Source organism: Oncorhynchus masou, chromosome 12 (assembly GCF_036934945.1).
Source record: "Oncorhynchus masou masou isolate Uvic2021 chromosome 12, UVic_Omas_1.1, whole genome shotgun sequence".
Lineage (NCBI taxonomy): Eukaryota > Metazoa > Chordata > Actinopteri > Salmoniformes > Salmonidae > Oncorhynchus > Oncorhynchus masou.
The window spans coordinates 31,647,629-31,661,934 of record NC_088223.1 but is presented as its reverse complement, the minus strand read 5'-3'; the positions used below and the strand labels follow the sequence as shown (position 1 = coordinate 31,661,934).

At 43.2% G+C, this 14,306-nt stretch overlaps 1 protein-coding gene across 3 annotated transcripts in view; it reads left to right on the top strand.

Annotated features, from left to right (window-relative positions):
* The window catches only part of LOC135549852 (ras/Rap GTPase-activating protein SynGAP-like), a 73,214-nt gene that overhangs the window by 16,185 nt on the left and 42,723 nt on the right, over positions 1–14,306 (top strand). The window contains exon 1 of one of the 3 annotated variants that reach the window (XM_064980192.1): positions 4,133–4,937. The exons of the other annotated variants lie outside the window; for them this stretch is intronic. The gene's annotated coding sequence lies outside the window, so the exon portion shown is untranslated. Of the gene's footprint in view, positions 1–4,132; positions 4,938–14,306 lie in introns of those variants that run through there. 3 annotated transcript variants of the gene reach the window in all.

The window sequence follows — 14,306 nt, the reverse complement described above, 5'->3', positions numbered from 1 at the left end:
CTCTTTTCTACTTTTACCAATGACCTGCCACTGGCATTAAACAAAGCATGTGTGTCCATGTATGCTGATGATTCAACCATATACGCATCAGCAACCACAGCTAATGAAGTCACTGAAACTCTTAACAAATAGTTGTAGTCTGTTTTGGAATGGGTGGCCAGTAATAAACTGGTGCTGAACATCTCTAAAACTAAGAGCATTGTATTTGGTACAAATCATTCCTTAAGTTCTAGACTTCAGCTGAATCTGGTAATGAATGGTGTGGCTGTTGAACAAGTTGAGGAGACTAAATTACTTGGCGTTACTTTAGACTGTAAACTATCATGGTCAAAACGTATAGATACAATGGTTGTAAAGATGGGGAGAGGTCTGACCGTAATAAGGAAATGCTCTGCTTTTTTTGACACGACACTCCAAAAAGCAAGTTCTAAGGCTAGTTTTCTCTAATCTTGATTATTGTCCAGTCGTGTGGTCCAGTGCTGCAAGGAAAGACCTAGTTAAGCTGCAGCTGGCCCAAAACAGAGCGGCACGTTTTGCTCTTAATTGTAATCAGAGGGCTGATATAAATACTATTGTCACGGTCGTCCTCCTCTTCATCTGAAGAGGAGAGGCGAGAAGGATCAGAGGACCAAAATGCGGCGTGATATGTGTTCATGTTGAATGTTTTAATTAAAGAAAGAACTGAACACAGAAAAACTATACAAAAACAGTAAACAAAATAACGACCGTGAAGCTAATGCGAGCTGCGCTGAGACAAGCCATCAACATAGACAATCACCCACAAACAAACAGTGCAACCCAGGCTACCTAAGTATGATTCTCAATCAGAGACAACTAATGACACCTGCCTCTGATTGAGAACCATACTAGGCCGAAACATAGAAATCCCAAATCATAGAAAATCAAACATAGACTGCCCACCCAACTCACGCCCTGACCATACTAAATAAATACAAAACAAAGGAAATAAAGGTCAGAACGTGACAACTATGCATGCCAGTCTCTCTTGGCTAAGAGTTGAGGAAAGACTGACTGCATAACTTCTTCTTTTTATAAGAAACATTCATGTGTTGAAAATACCAAATTGTTTACATAGTCAACAAACACACAGCTCGGGCACACACACTTATCCCTCCAGACATGCCACCAGGGGTCTTTTCACAGTCCCCAAATCCAGAACAAGTTCAAGAAAGCGTACAGAATTATATGGAGCCCTAATTGCATGGAACTTCCTTCCATCTCATATTGCTAAAATAAACAGCAAACCTCGTAAAAAAAAAACAGATAATGCAACACCTCACGGCACAACGCCTCTCCCCAATTTTACCTAGATAGTTTGTGTGTATGCATTGATATGTAAGCTACGTGTGCATTTTTTTAAAATGTATGTAGTTCTGTCTTTGAGCTGTTCTTGTCTATTGATGTTCTGTAATATGTCATTCTGTATTATGTTTCATGTTTTGTGTGGATCCCAGGAAGAGTAGCTGCTGCTTTTGCATCAGCTAATGGGGATCCTAATAAAATACCAAGGACCAAACTGTTCAGATGTATTTTTTTACACCAAGATCGCTCACTCTCTCCATTTTCCTCTATATTTTCCTCCTCTTCAAGTAAAAATCTCCTTTTGTGCTGCCTGCAGATAAAAGGGAAATAATCAATGGCATACAGTATGGTTGTCATGGAAACTGGGAATACTGATTTATCCCCCATGGCTGGCTTGGTTGGATCCAGGAACCATGATTGGCTAGTACAGTCTCATCTTTAATAAACTGCTGTAGAACATGGAACAGGTGGTCAGAATACAAATGGTGTAGTTATGTGTTCATTCAAAGATGCATGGAATAAGAATCCTTCAGTTTAGTGAGTATTTTGTTTAACAAAATGCCATCTGCATCAGTGGTTGAATGAAGAGCTGTACATTTAGACTTACTCTACCCATTGTTGATAGAAATGTAAGGCACGGAGTTTGCTTTCAATTCATTCACCATTCCAACTCCATACTTCATCGTATCAGCCTTTAGGAAAATTCTATCTCTGAAAATGCTTAGCATTTATATTTTCATGGTGTGGCACCATGTGGGGTGAAGTGCTGCTGCTACAGAGCTACTAGGTTCAGAGAGGTAACATTTGTGTGGCAGTGGTCTTCAATGCTGGTCCTTGAGACCCTCCAGCAAGTGATAAAGCCTTTGATTGGTTAAATCAGGTTTGTTATTATTGGTCTTCAACAAATGGCTGCAAATCCAGTTGATCTCCAGGCCTGGGGTTGAACAACACACGTCTGTGGGTAATAAATAAAGTACACATTCTGCAGCTGGAGGAGTGTCTTCTGAACAGATAGAGATGTCCTATGTATTCAGATATGATTTATCAACACTGTTAGTTGGTGTCCTAAGCCAATGCCTCAATGCAAATGTCTAACTGTCAGTCCTCTTTAGAGGACGTAATACATATAAATGACTGAGGAGTAAAAAAATAAAATGAAGGTCAACTGACAGTATGCCGTAGCTGTCAAAAGATCACCTTACAGGCATATGTGGGTTCCCAGGGTCCCAGAAAGCTCCCAATGTTCCCAAATGTTGGGCACATGCACAAAATTTGAAACACAATTGAATGCTTTAGTCTTGGGAGAGCTGTTTTACTCTGCTACAAATGAATGTGTAGTTGGTAGTCTGGTTCGTTTGTGACCATTTAGGCTACCACCGTTTACCGTGCATCCTGTAAGCCTATAGCGCATTTGCGCCCATGCTTCCCACACACTTCCCCCTCTCTCGTAACCTCTTCTTGTTATGCTTCGTGTGTGTGCGCGCGCTCCCCGTCGTCGTTGCAAGCGATAGAGGGAGAGAGAGCGCGCGCGCCAAAGAGAGAATATAATCGAGAAAAAAACGATTTCACCAATCACCTGCGCCTCTTTCTGACAATTTGCATCTCAATCTTCTCGTTGCAAGTGACAGAGCTAGATGAAGCGCGAGAAAACAGATTGGCGACAATGTACACAACATAACCTATGCGGACACCATCGATCAATCCATCTCCTCCAAGCTACAAATAAAGTATGATGCAGCACCATAGAGAAATAGATTTGACGGAAGAACGGAGGGAGCATCAAAGCTGCAACTCCTTTGAATGAACCAGATCATTTGGAATGTGATGCACTTACATTTCGGTTTATTGGACTTCAGTGAGGGGGTGACAGACTACGGACGTGTCCTCAACCCTTCCCCGCTGCTATCAGCAAACAATGTGTAGCCTACGAATTGGAAAATATTCCATGTTTTACGCATTTTCTGGATGTGGGGCATATACGCGCATTGGAAAGGTATAATACGTCTATAGGCTATATTTTATTTATTGCTGGACAGACGTGGTGTGTAAACGCGCATAGCTTGAGCACGATGATGCATTCGTAGTCTAGTTGTTGGCATACACCCTAAATTTCTACACACGTTTCTGCTTGTATGATAACTCTGGCCTTGTCATATCGATGAAAGTAGGGGTGATGTATGATACGCATTTAATATTGACACATCGTTCTGTGAATTTCAATCACATGTGTGATGGCATGCAATAATCTTCAGTGTCTTTCACAGAAATACTGAATGCATTTGACAAACAATTGACAGGTGAACCTACCTGATCATTGATCATTAGATTGATAATTAGGCTATCAGAGAGTACAACTAGGCCTGTGTTTAAATATAACGCCAGTTATGGTATTAACGAGTAATAGGCTGCAAACATAATCACAACAAAAAGATGAAAAAAATCAGCCTCAGAAGAGATTCTGTAGGTTACCGAGGAAACTGCAAAGGTATCGCATTTCAGCTTTGGGGTTGTAAGACAGTCGGAAGAGAAGGAGCCGGGGGAAAAGACCTAGGAGAGGCCGCGGCCAAGGAGCATACTGTGGGACTGCACGACAAGGAGCTACCACTGCCAGCACTGGAAAGCGTGGCTTGGGGTTGGTGGAAGAAAGAATCGAATAATCGTGAGACGTCATAACAATCATTATAATAAAACACATCACGATATCTTTTGAATAATACCATATTTTTGATTGTGTTAAGAGGTGTGGCAAGCAGCCATTTCTAAATTAACATATTTTAACAAAGGCTATTTATAATATGTATGTTGTATAACTAATGTATCATTATTTATTTATCATTTAAAGACAGTGTGCAGGTATTTTTGAATAATCCAGTTTCTGTAATAATCGACTTGTATTCTCAGTTGCACTGACGATATAGCATTGTAATAATGGGACGTTTAGAAATACATTACTACAGACACAAGCTAAATCCATGTCACAAGCAACACAAACACACTTAAAACAGTATCCTGTTAATGTTATTCTCTAACATCTGCACACTGATACGAACTGCCAGAAAGATGATCAGCCTTATGACTCCTTGTCCTCAACAACATGTTGGAAAAAGACATATGCTTTCTTCACATAGAGCTATCAGAATTAATTCAAAGTATATTACCATAAATGCAATTGCACACACATCTACAGAAAAGGTGAACATTTTCAAATGCATACTAATTTGGCTTAAAACGATGAGATGCACACACTCCTTTTCCTGTCCAATGTGATGTGAAGAGTACCACTTTGGTAGTGATAAAGGAGTATGGATATCAGGCACCTTTAAGTGTCTCAAATGTGGTCACATAGATTGCTGTAAATTGCACAAGCTAACTTAAAAAGGAGAGGACCCTAAACCCTATTACTGGACACATCTCAGCCCACACCCTCAACCTGTGTTGTGGACCAACAAAACCTGGAACCTCTTTAATATAGTCAACCTTAGCCGGAAGCGACCTGGAAAACTAACCCCCCTGCCTAAGCAACTTGGAAACCAACCTTAACTCTGCTGACTCCAACTCACCCAGTTATCGAGCTGCAGTACTTGGAAATCAACGACTCGCAACCTGACGTTTGGGTAAGGCCTGTAAATCTATCAGCGTCTTTGATAATTTTGTCTTTGTAATCCTCTCCAATGTTGGATGTCAGAAGTGTCATGTCCATTCTAACTGAGACTGACTTGTAACTTTAAACCGTAACAACACTGAAGTTCCAATTGCTCGACAAGTGCCCTGTCCAGAAACAACACCTAGCTCCTACACCTGTGGCCATGTTGATCTGAATTAAGTTAATAGGTATACATTATATGGTAGTAGTTCCTTCACCCTCTGGTATGCTAGATGGAGCTACTACCAAATGGTTTTACCTGTCCAATTCCTTCAGATCTACATGAAGTACCCAGGGATTGTTTCTGGACCGGGCCGTGAGCTGTTGTGAAATGGTGAGGATAGAGAACAGAAATTTGGATTAATACAAGCTAATAAGGGGCCAGGGATGGGGCTGGTCCCCTTGGAAATTTGGACGTGGAATATATGTTACTGATTGCTCTAAAGATTTATTGTAACAATAGTTTTGGCCTTGGCCATGCATGCCATGTTGTACTGTTCAGAGGCTACCTGAACAGTCACATCACATCTTGAGTTGTTGTTGGAGGACCTGAGGCCCACAATGTTGTTATTACCAGTATCTCTTCTCGGGTTAATGTATTGTAATGTATTGTATTGTTTTTATTCATTTGGTGAATAGCCTTATGCACTTATTATGCTAAATTAGCATTGTTACTGTTAGCCTTTGTTTCTCAGCCACCTTTATATACCCACCGTTTTACCTCTACATCCCTGCTTGTAACGCTACACACATACAGTATACTTAGGTCCTTACTTTGTTCCTATTAAAACGCTAGCCTTACCGTTTCCACATTTTGGCCAGAATTAAATAATTACAGATGGTGGATTTTCCACAACTCATTTTCAGAAGTGTTTGACTTGCACAACAGTGTGTCCTGATTGGAAGGAGTTGACACTTGATTTAGCAATAAGCAGTCCCATTCCGTGAGCCGGATGACTTTCCAGCCAGGTTTGCCATCCACACTGAATAGGTCACAACATGGGACAGACAATTTCTAAACACACTAGGTCCGGGATGTGCTGCTGCTGTGCAAATCAAAGGCACTCCTGATAGCATAGTTGTGGAAAGTCCTCCATACTCAATGATAGCGTTCCAGCCTTTGTTCTGTGCTCAGTCTACCTGGCAAATACATGAGTTCCACATCTTATTGGCTGCTAGTCAAAGAATTGCTTTGAACTTTTGCCATCAAGATGTCTATTGATGCCGTGTTTCCAAATGTAAAGCTCCTCTTATCTGACTCAGCTTACTCCCTCATATAGCATTGGCTTTGTACTGTACCTGACAGATTGGACACCGAAGTTAGTGTGTGCTGTGAAAACTTCAAATGGACAGTTGTCATGGTAACAATAGAAAAGGGGGTGCATAGGGAACAGCATTGAAGCAGATAAAAACCTACCGTCGATGCTGTGGAAAACTCCTGCAGTATCATTTTTTTTTCACACACATCAAATTGTTCATTAAACACTATTCAAGAATGTTTGAGTGTAGTTAGCTACAGATGATGCTAATTAACCCCAGAGTCTAAGCCTCTGGCAATATCAACTAAGCTACTAACATTTGAACTTTTTTTAAGATGCTCATAAAATGGATTATTCAGCTATTTGGTTTAGAATTGTAGGACTCCTGTAGATATCCAAAAGAAATATAAAACAATTATTTGATGAAACATTGAATTAGGTATTACTGCTGTTAGCCCATATTAGCATTGAATAGCACATTCGTACAGGGCAAAAAAATGTAGTCCAAAAATGAATCAACAGGAAGTACGATTTGAAGTGTCTGAAATGCATCTGAGAGATATAGGAAAGCATCAGAGACGGGGGAAAAGGTTACATGTGCAACCCTGGTTCCAAAAAAAGCCTATTCAGCGCCATTGATTTTTACCGCACAGTCACAGATGAGCTGTTGTATAGCAAAACGGACGACATGTTCGTTCCAAATCCTGGGCTCAAACCATTCAGACTTTACAGACGTTTTTGTGAGAAGATTTGTGCAGAGTTGGCACCTCGACGGGACCGACTTTAGACAAGTCCTTTGAAGCTTGTGGGCGTCGTAGAGCAGAATGGACTACATGTTTCTATTTGTGAGTCTCGGCTTTTCAGAACAGGTTATAGTTATATAATAGTTTCATGCTCAAATCCTTCTGACTTTACAGAGATTTTCATGAGAAGATCTGTTTTGTGGATGTCTTCTGGTCTTACAAACACCAATGTAGCTTCCTTCATCCATTGTTTCTTGCGCAACAGCCAGCAAATCGTATTTCCTGGTGTCACAAAACATCAGTGGGTAAATCTATCAAGCAAAATAAATGGGGCCGCTGTCACACAACAATAGCATGTTTTAGCCTTATGAGAATCTCAAAACTCTAAAAAGCAGCGCAGGAAAGAAATACTGTTCAGTATATATATTTTTTTACAAACATATTTTTATTGTCACACACTGGATAGGTGCAGTGAAATGTATTGTTTTACAGAGTCAGCCATAGTAGTACGGCGCCCCTGGAGCAAATTAGGGTTAAGTACCTTGCTGACGGGCACATTGACAGATTTTCACCTTGTCGACGTGGGTATTCGAACCAGAGACCTTTCATATACTGGCCCAAACCTGGTCAGCAAAAGCCGTAAATATTTTTGATGGCCATGCATTCCAATTACTTCTTAAAAATAAAGATTTAGTCTCGGTACACTTGAAACGCAGTGTCATAATATGTCATAACAGCTGACATAACATGCCATAACCTGTCATAATATGGTCATAACACTGTCATGACCCATATATATTTACACCTGTTGTGACACATATTGCGTTTATTTATGGCTGGTTATGACACCTACATAGGAGTGTCAAAACCCACATTTATTCAAATGAGTTATTTTCCCTGCCAAGAAATGGCCTTTCATTTGTAGGCTTGTTCCTTAGATCCTTTGTTGTTGTTGGGTCTATCATGTACATGCCCTTATGTCAGTCATCAGTCAAAAAGAGAATGTCTTGTCCTGCTCCTGAAATCTACTCCTGCATTCAGCCCAGTCTTCAGCAACAGAGCATTGGGGTAGATAGGTGCATGTGTGACATGAATGTGTGCAATTTACAATGATAATTTAAGATGGTAAATTTCATAAAATGTTATATAACATGAACATACTATTGAAACTTAGGCTATGGTGTAATGGAATGTTTGGCCTTGTGTGGTAGGTTTTGAGAGTTTATGACATATTATGACATGGTTATGACATGTGTCATTAGGTGTAATGATGCTGGGTGTCAGGTAAAGTGTCACCAATATCTCAAACTCATGCACAGAGAAACACATGCGAAAGGGCTATTGTGTACTTCCCAAACACCCACTCTCAATCTTCCTTGCTCTCCCCCTATCTCTCTTTTTATCTCTGTCCCTTTCTCGCTCTCTCTCTCTCTCTCTCTCTCTCTCTTTCTCTGTGTATCAGTTGGCTGGAAGCTGTTACCACCCACACACACTCCGGCCTGACATAAAATGTACATTCAGAATATAAGCACGCACACACACGGGCACACACACACACACACAGATGTTCGCAACGATGCAATCACACACAGACAAAGTTATTTCAGTTATTTTGTTGTGTGATATGTAATAATACCACAGCAAAGTCATAAGGCATGTGTTTTCACTAGGATACCAGTTGTGTGTTTTATTGCTGTTCCATGCCTCTGGTGCAAGGCCCTGTGCAAAGCTATTTGATTTGTTCCTCACACATGAGTGTGAGAAATGCACTCTCATTTGCACATTTTGTGTCCGCATGTGTGTGTGTGTGTGGTATGTTGGTGCGAATTTACTGTTGTTTTGTCCTGGAAAATGGACATGTTTGTAACTCTCAAGTCTCTTGCTCCAAATGTATTAGTTGTGCCAACGTCTTGTGGTTCAAGTGGAATTTATTGGTGTTGTTACCATGGATACCAAACAATGAGCTGGGATCTAGAATAGAACATAGAGAGAGAGAGAGAGAGAGAGAGAGAGAGAGAGAGAGAGAGAGAGAGAGAGAGTTGAATATTGCAAAAGGTTGAACCAAATGGACAAGTGCCAAATATACAGGATACAACCTACATTTTCTCTTTCTTTGATGTACATGTCAGGCCACGTTATTTGGTCTTATAATGTTACAATTAGGGTTGCAAAGGGTTGGAAACTTTCTGGTAAATTTCCAGAATTTTTCTGGATATTTTACATGGGAAATTAAGTTTGTGAATTTTGCTGAAATTCATCAAAAAAGTTAACTTATAACAGTGAACATTTTTTGGTGGGATATACAAGGCAATTCTAGGTCCTGTGACATATTCTGGTTAAACTATCCCCAATTCAATGGAATTGCAACCCTCTGCATGTACAGTGCATTCTTCCATCACATGTACATGTACAGCTGATTCTCAAGATCTTGCACACTAATGAGATGCTATTGAGCCCACACTACTAGACTGTCTGAGCCAAGGACTACATACTTTCTGGTAAGTTTTGATTACAATACTGGGTGGAGTGAATATATTTTATATGATATACATGATTTCTTTGTTAACTAGTAAATGGTAGCCTTCAGCAAAGTGTGTTTAAATCATTTCTAACTTGTTAATAATTTCTGCTGGTTTGTTGCTACCATGTGGGTTTTAGCTTGTCACGCACTGATCTGTTTCACCTGTCTCTGTGCTTGTCTCCACCCCCTCCAGGTGTCGCCCATTTTCCCCATTATCCCCTGTGTTTGTCTGTTGCCAGGTCATCTGGTTTGTTAAGCTTACCAGTGTCCGTCCTGTCAGCTCCTGTCTTTTTCCCTGCCTCTTTTTCTCGTCCACCTGGTTTTTGACCCTTGCCTGGCCTGACCTTGTACCCTTGCCTGTGTCACGTTCTGACCTTAGTTCTGTTATTATATTTTTGTTTTAGTATGATCAGGGCGTGAGTTGGGTGGGCAGTCTGTTTGTTTTTCTATGTTGGTTTTTGAGTTCGGCCTAGTATGGTTCTCAATCAGAGGCAGCTGTCAATTGTTGTCCCTGATTGAGAATCATACTTAGGTAGCCTGGGTTTCACTTTTGGGTTGTGGGTGTTTATTTTCCATGTTAGTGTCTGTGCCACACGGGACTGTTTCGGTTTGATTTACTTCACGTTTATTGTTTTGTTCAGTGTTCGTTATTTCATTAAAAAACATGAACACTTACCACGCTGCGTTTGGGCCTCTGATCCTTCATACTACTCCTCTTCGTCAGGGTCAGGGACAGCCTGTCCCTGACCCTGAGACTACCTGCCGTCCTGCACCTTTGCTCAACCTCTGGGTTACTGAACTCTGCCTGTCCCTGACCCTGAGCCTGTCTGCCGTCCTGCACCTTTTCTCGACCTCTGGGTTACTGAACTCTGCCTGTCCCATAGCCTGCCTGCCTTGACCTGTAATTTGCCTGCCCCTGGTGTTACAATAAACATTGTTACTTCGACACGGTCTGCATCTGGGTCTTACCTTATCCTAATAGTGCAAACTGGCCATGACTGACCCAGCAGACCCGGGCCAGCTGCGTGACGCCATCTCCTCCCAAGGGGCCCCATCGGGAGTCACAAGGAACTGATTCATGGCCTTAAAGAGGGGGTTAACGTTGGCTAACCGCCATGGCTGGGCATTGAACAGTTTCCTGGAGCAATTCCGCGGGTTACCTGGGAGGCAGCCTACCAAGGTGGTAAGCCTGCAGCTCTTCAGCAACTCAGCTGTTAGCAGCGCCATCCCATCAGCCACTCCACCTTCTTGGGAGCCCCGTTTACCCCCTGGAACGCTTCAATGGAGAGTTGAGCACCTGTCGGGCGTTTCTTGCGCAGTGTGTTCTCATTTTCGAGCTTCAGCCCTCCTCCTTCCCCTCGTTGATGTCCGGGAGGACTCTCACCTGGGCTACTGCTGTATGGTAACAACAGCCGGCCGTATGCGTTAGTCTGGAGGGGTTCGTGGAAGGTTTTCTCGCCAGCTTCTCTGGGAGAGAAGCTTCCCGGGAGCTAATCCAGTTTCGGTGGGACTCCTGCAGTGTGGCTGGCTATGCGGTGGTTTTCAGCACATTTCCAGCGTAGAGTGCTTGGAACCAAGAAGCACTGTTCGATATGTTCCAGCACAGCGTCTTGAAGGAGTCTAGGACGAGCTTGCTGCTCAGGAGTTACCTACGGATCTCGATTCCCTCATCGCTTTGACCATCCGTATCGATGGGTGATTACGGGAATGCAGAGGGAGAGGAAATTCGACTTTGCTCACAAGTCCAAGGATTCCACTGTGGCTTTGAGTCATCCCGGAAGTCCCCAATGATCCCGTTGCAAAGAGAACCCGAGGCCTCCTGACCTGCCCCGAGAGTCGCCGGAGTCGGCTGAGTCACCGCTTCCCGAGCTTATGCAAATAGGTAAAGCTGGGCTGTATTGCGGGATTCTTGGTAATTTTTAGCCCTCTTGTCCTTTATAAGAGATCAGGCTGGTAGGAGCCCTGTTCCTGCCATTCTGCTGTGTGGTAGCCAGTCTAAATCTCTTTTTTGGATGCTACCCTGGCTTCCGAGCTAAACATCCCCTCTCCACTCCCATGGAGGTTAGAGAGCTGGACGGGCGCCCTATAGGCCGGGTCATTCATATTACCACTCCCATCAACCTACGGGTGTCAGGGAATCACAGCGAGACTATTCAATTCCTGCTCATCAAGTCTCCTCAGATGTCCGTGGTATTGGGATTCTACTGGCTCCATCAAGACAATCCCCTCATCGACTGGGCTACTGGTGCCATTGTGGGCTGGAGCAGGTCCTGCCACACTCATTGCCTGAAGTCTGTTCTGCCTGCCCTGGGACGTCTTCCTGGGGACTTGGAAATTTCCCTGAACCTCTCCGCCATTCGCGCAGAGTACCAGGACCTCCGGGAGGAGTTCAGTAAGGCCCGGTGTCCAAGAAGGACAAGTCTGAGGTGCTGGCACGCCGCTATAGTGCTGCGGCTACACCCCCGGAAGCCGAGATCTTTCCCCCCCGCTCCCAGATCAGGTGTCGCCCATCTTCCCTATTATCCCCTGTGTACATATACCTGTGTTTTCTGTTTGTCTGTTGCCAGTTCGTCTTGTTCGTTAAGCTTACCAGCATTCATCCTGTCAGCTCTTGTCTTTTTCCCTGCCTCACTTTTTCTCATCCTCCTGGTTTTTGACCCTTGCCTGGCCTGACCTTGTACCCGCCCGCCTGACCACTCTGTACCTTTGCTCCACCTCTGGATTACTGAACTGGGTTACTGAATTCTGCCTGTCCCTGAGCCTGCCTGCCTTGTCTTGTTGTTTGCATGCCCCTGGTGTTACAATAAACATTGTTATTTCGACACGGTCTGCATCTGGGTCTTACCTTATCCTGATAGAGCCTGCTAACTGAGGAGTGTACATTTATTTTACAAAGGAGTTATTTAATCTAACTGCTTAACTATTTATCTGTACATGGAATTATATTTGTTTGTTTTTACTCATTTTTTTCTAATCTTTACAGGAAAATGTAATGGCACTCTCTGATGTGTGGAGACATTTCACTGCAGCTAATGTAGAAGGAAAAGCTGTGTACATTTGCAAATACTGTGCCAAATCATATGTGAAGAATGCAACAAAGATGCAGAATCATCTGGCCAAGTGAATAAAGTTCCCTGAGCGCTCGATACAAGCAACCTGTGACAAAAGTCCCTCTAATTGTATTTGAGGTGAAAATGATTAATCAGGCGCCTTATCGATAGCAACAGCTCATGGTCCTCCTGGAATCAGAAGTTTTTTGACGCAATGGAGGAACGTAGTCAGAGAAATGTTGATGAATGTCTTGCTCGAGCTGTGTATGCAACTGGTTCACCTCTGATGCTCACAGGCAATGTGTATTGGAAGAGATTTCTGAATGTTCTTCACCCAGCATACACCCCTCCAATCAGACATGCTTCTCTACTAATTTGCTGGACGCAGAGTTCAACAGAGTTCAAGTGAAGGTCAAGCAAATCATAGAGAAAGCAGACTGTATTGCAATCATCTCTGATGGGTGGTCGAATGGTCGTTGGCAAGGAATAATTAACTACATCATCTCCAACCCTCAACCAGTATTCTACAAGAGCACAGACAGAAGGGACAACAGACACACCGGTCTCTACATTGCAGATGAGCTGAAGGCAGTCATAAATGACCTTGGACCACAGAAGGTATTTGCGCTGGTGACAGACAATGCTGCTAACATGAAGGCTGCTTCGTCTAAAGTGGCTGTGCTGCTCATGCATTGAATCTGCTCCTCAATGACATCACTGCACTGAAAATAATGGAGACACTCTACAATAGAGCCAAGGAAATGGTTAGGTATGTGAAGGGTCTTCAAGTTATAGCAGCAATCTACCTCACCAAGCAAAGTGAGAAGAATAAGAGCCCCACATTAAAGCTGCCCAGCAACACCTGTTTGGGTGGTTTTGTCATCATTTTTGACAATCTCTTGGAGGGGAAGGAGTCTCTCCAAGAAATGGCCATATCACAGTCTGCAGATATGGACAGCCCCATCAAGAGGATCCTCCTGGATGATGTATTTTGGGAGAGTGGTAAGCAGCCTGAAACACCTGAAACCTGTAGCAGTAGCCATTGCACAGATTGAGAGAGACAATGCCATCCTATCTGATGTTCAGACTCTGCTTGCAGATGTAGGAGAAGAATCCGTACTGCCCTGCCCACTTCACTGTTGCTCCAAGCAGAGGAAACTGTAGTTCTGAAATACATCAAAAAGCGTGAAGACTTCTGCCTGAAGCCCATACACGCTGCAGCGTACATGTTGGATCCCAAGTATGCTGGCAAGAGCGTCCTGTCTGGTGCAGAGATCAACAAGGCCAATTGTGTCATCACTACCATGTCTCGCCACCTTGGCCTGAATGAGGGCAAGGTTCTTGGCAGTCTGGCGAAGTACACTTCCTAGCAAGGGCTTTGGGATGGAGATGCAATATGGCAGTCGTGCCAACATATCTCATCAGCCACCTGGTGGAAGGGACTTTGTGGATCTGAGGCTCATTCCCCTATTGCCTCCATCCAAATCCCACCAACATCAGCCGCCTCAGAGTGCAACTGGTCCTTGTTTGGGAACACACACACCAAAGCACGCAACAGGCTGACCAATACAAGGGTTGAAAAATTGGTGGCCATCCGGGCAAATTTGAGTCTTTTTGAGCCTGACAATTTTTCATCCTCAACAAGGTTGGAACGTGACATATTGATGTCTGACTGGTGGTTAATGCTCAGTCTTTCTGAACAGGGGCTAATGACTGTTCAGCCAAAATTACACAATAGAGGCCTGGAACACGATGACATTGCTAAAG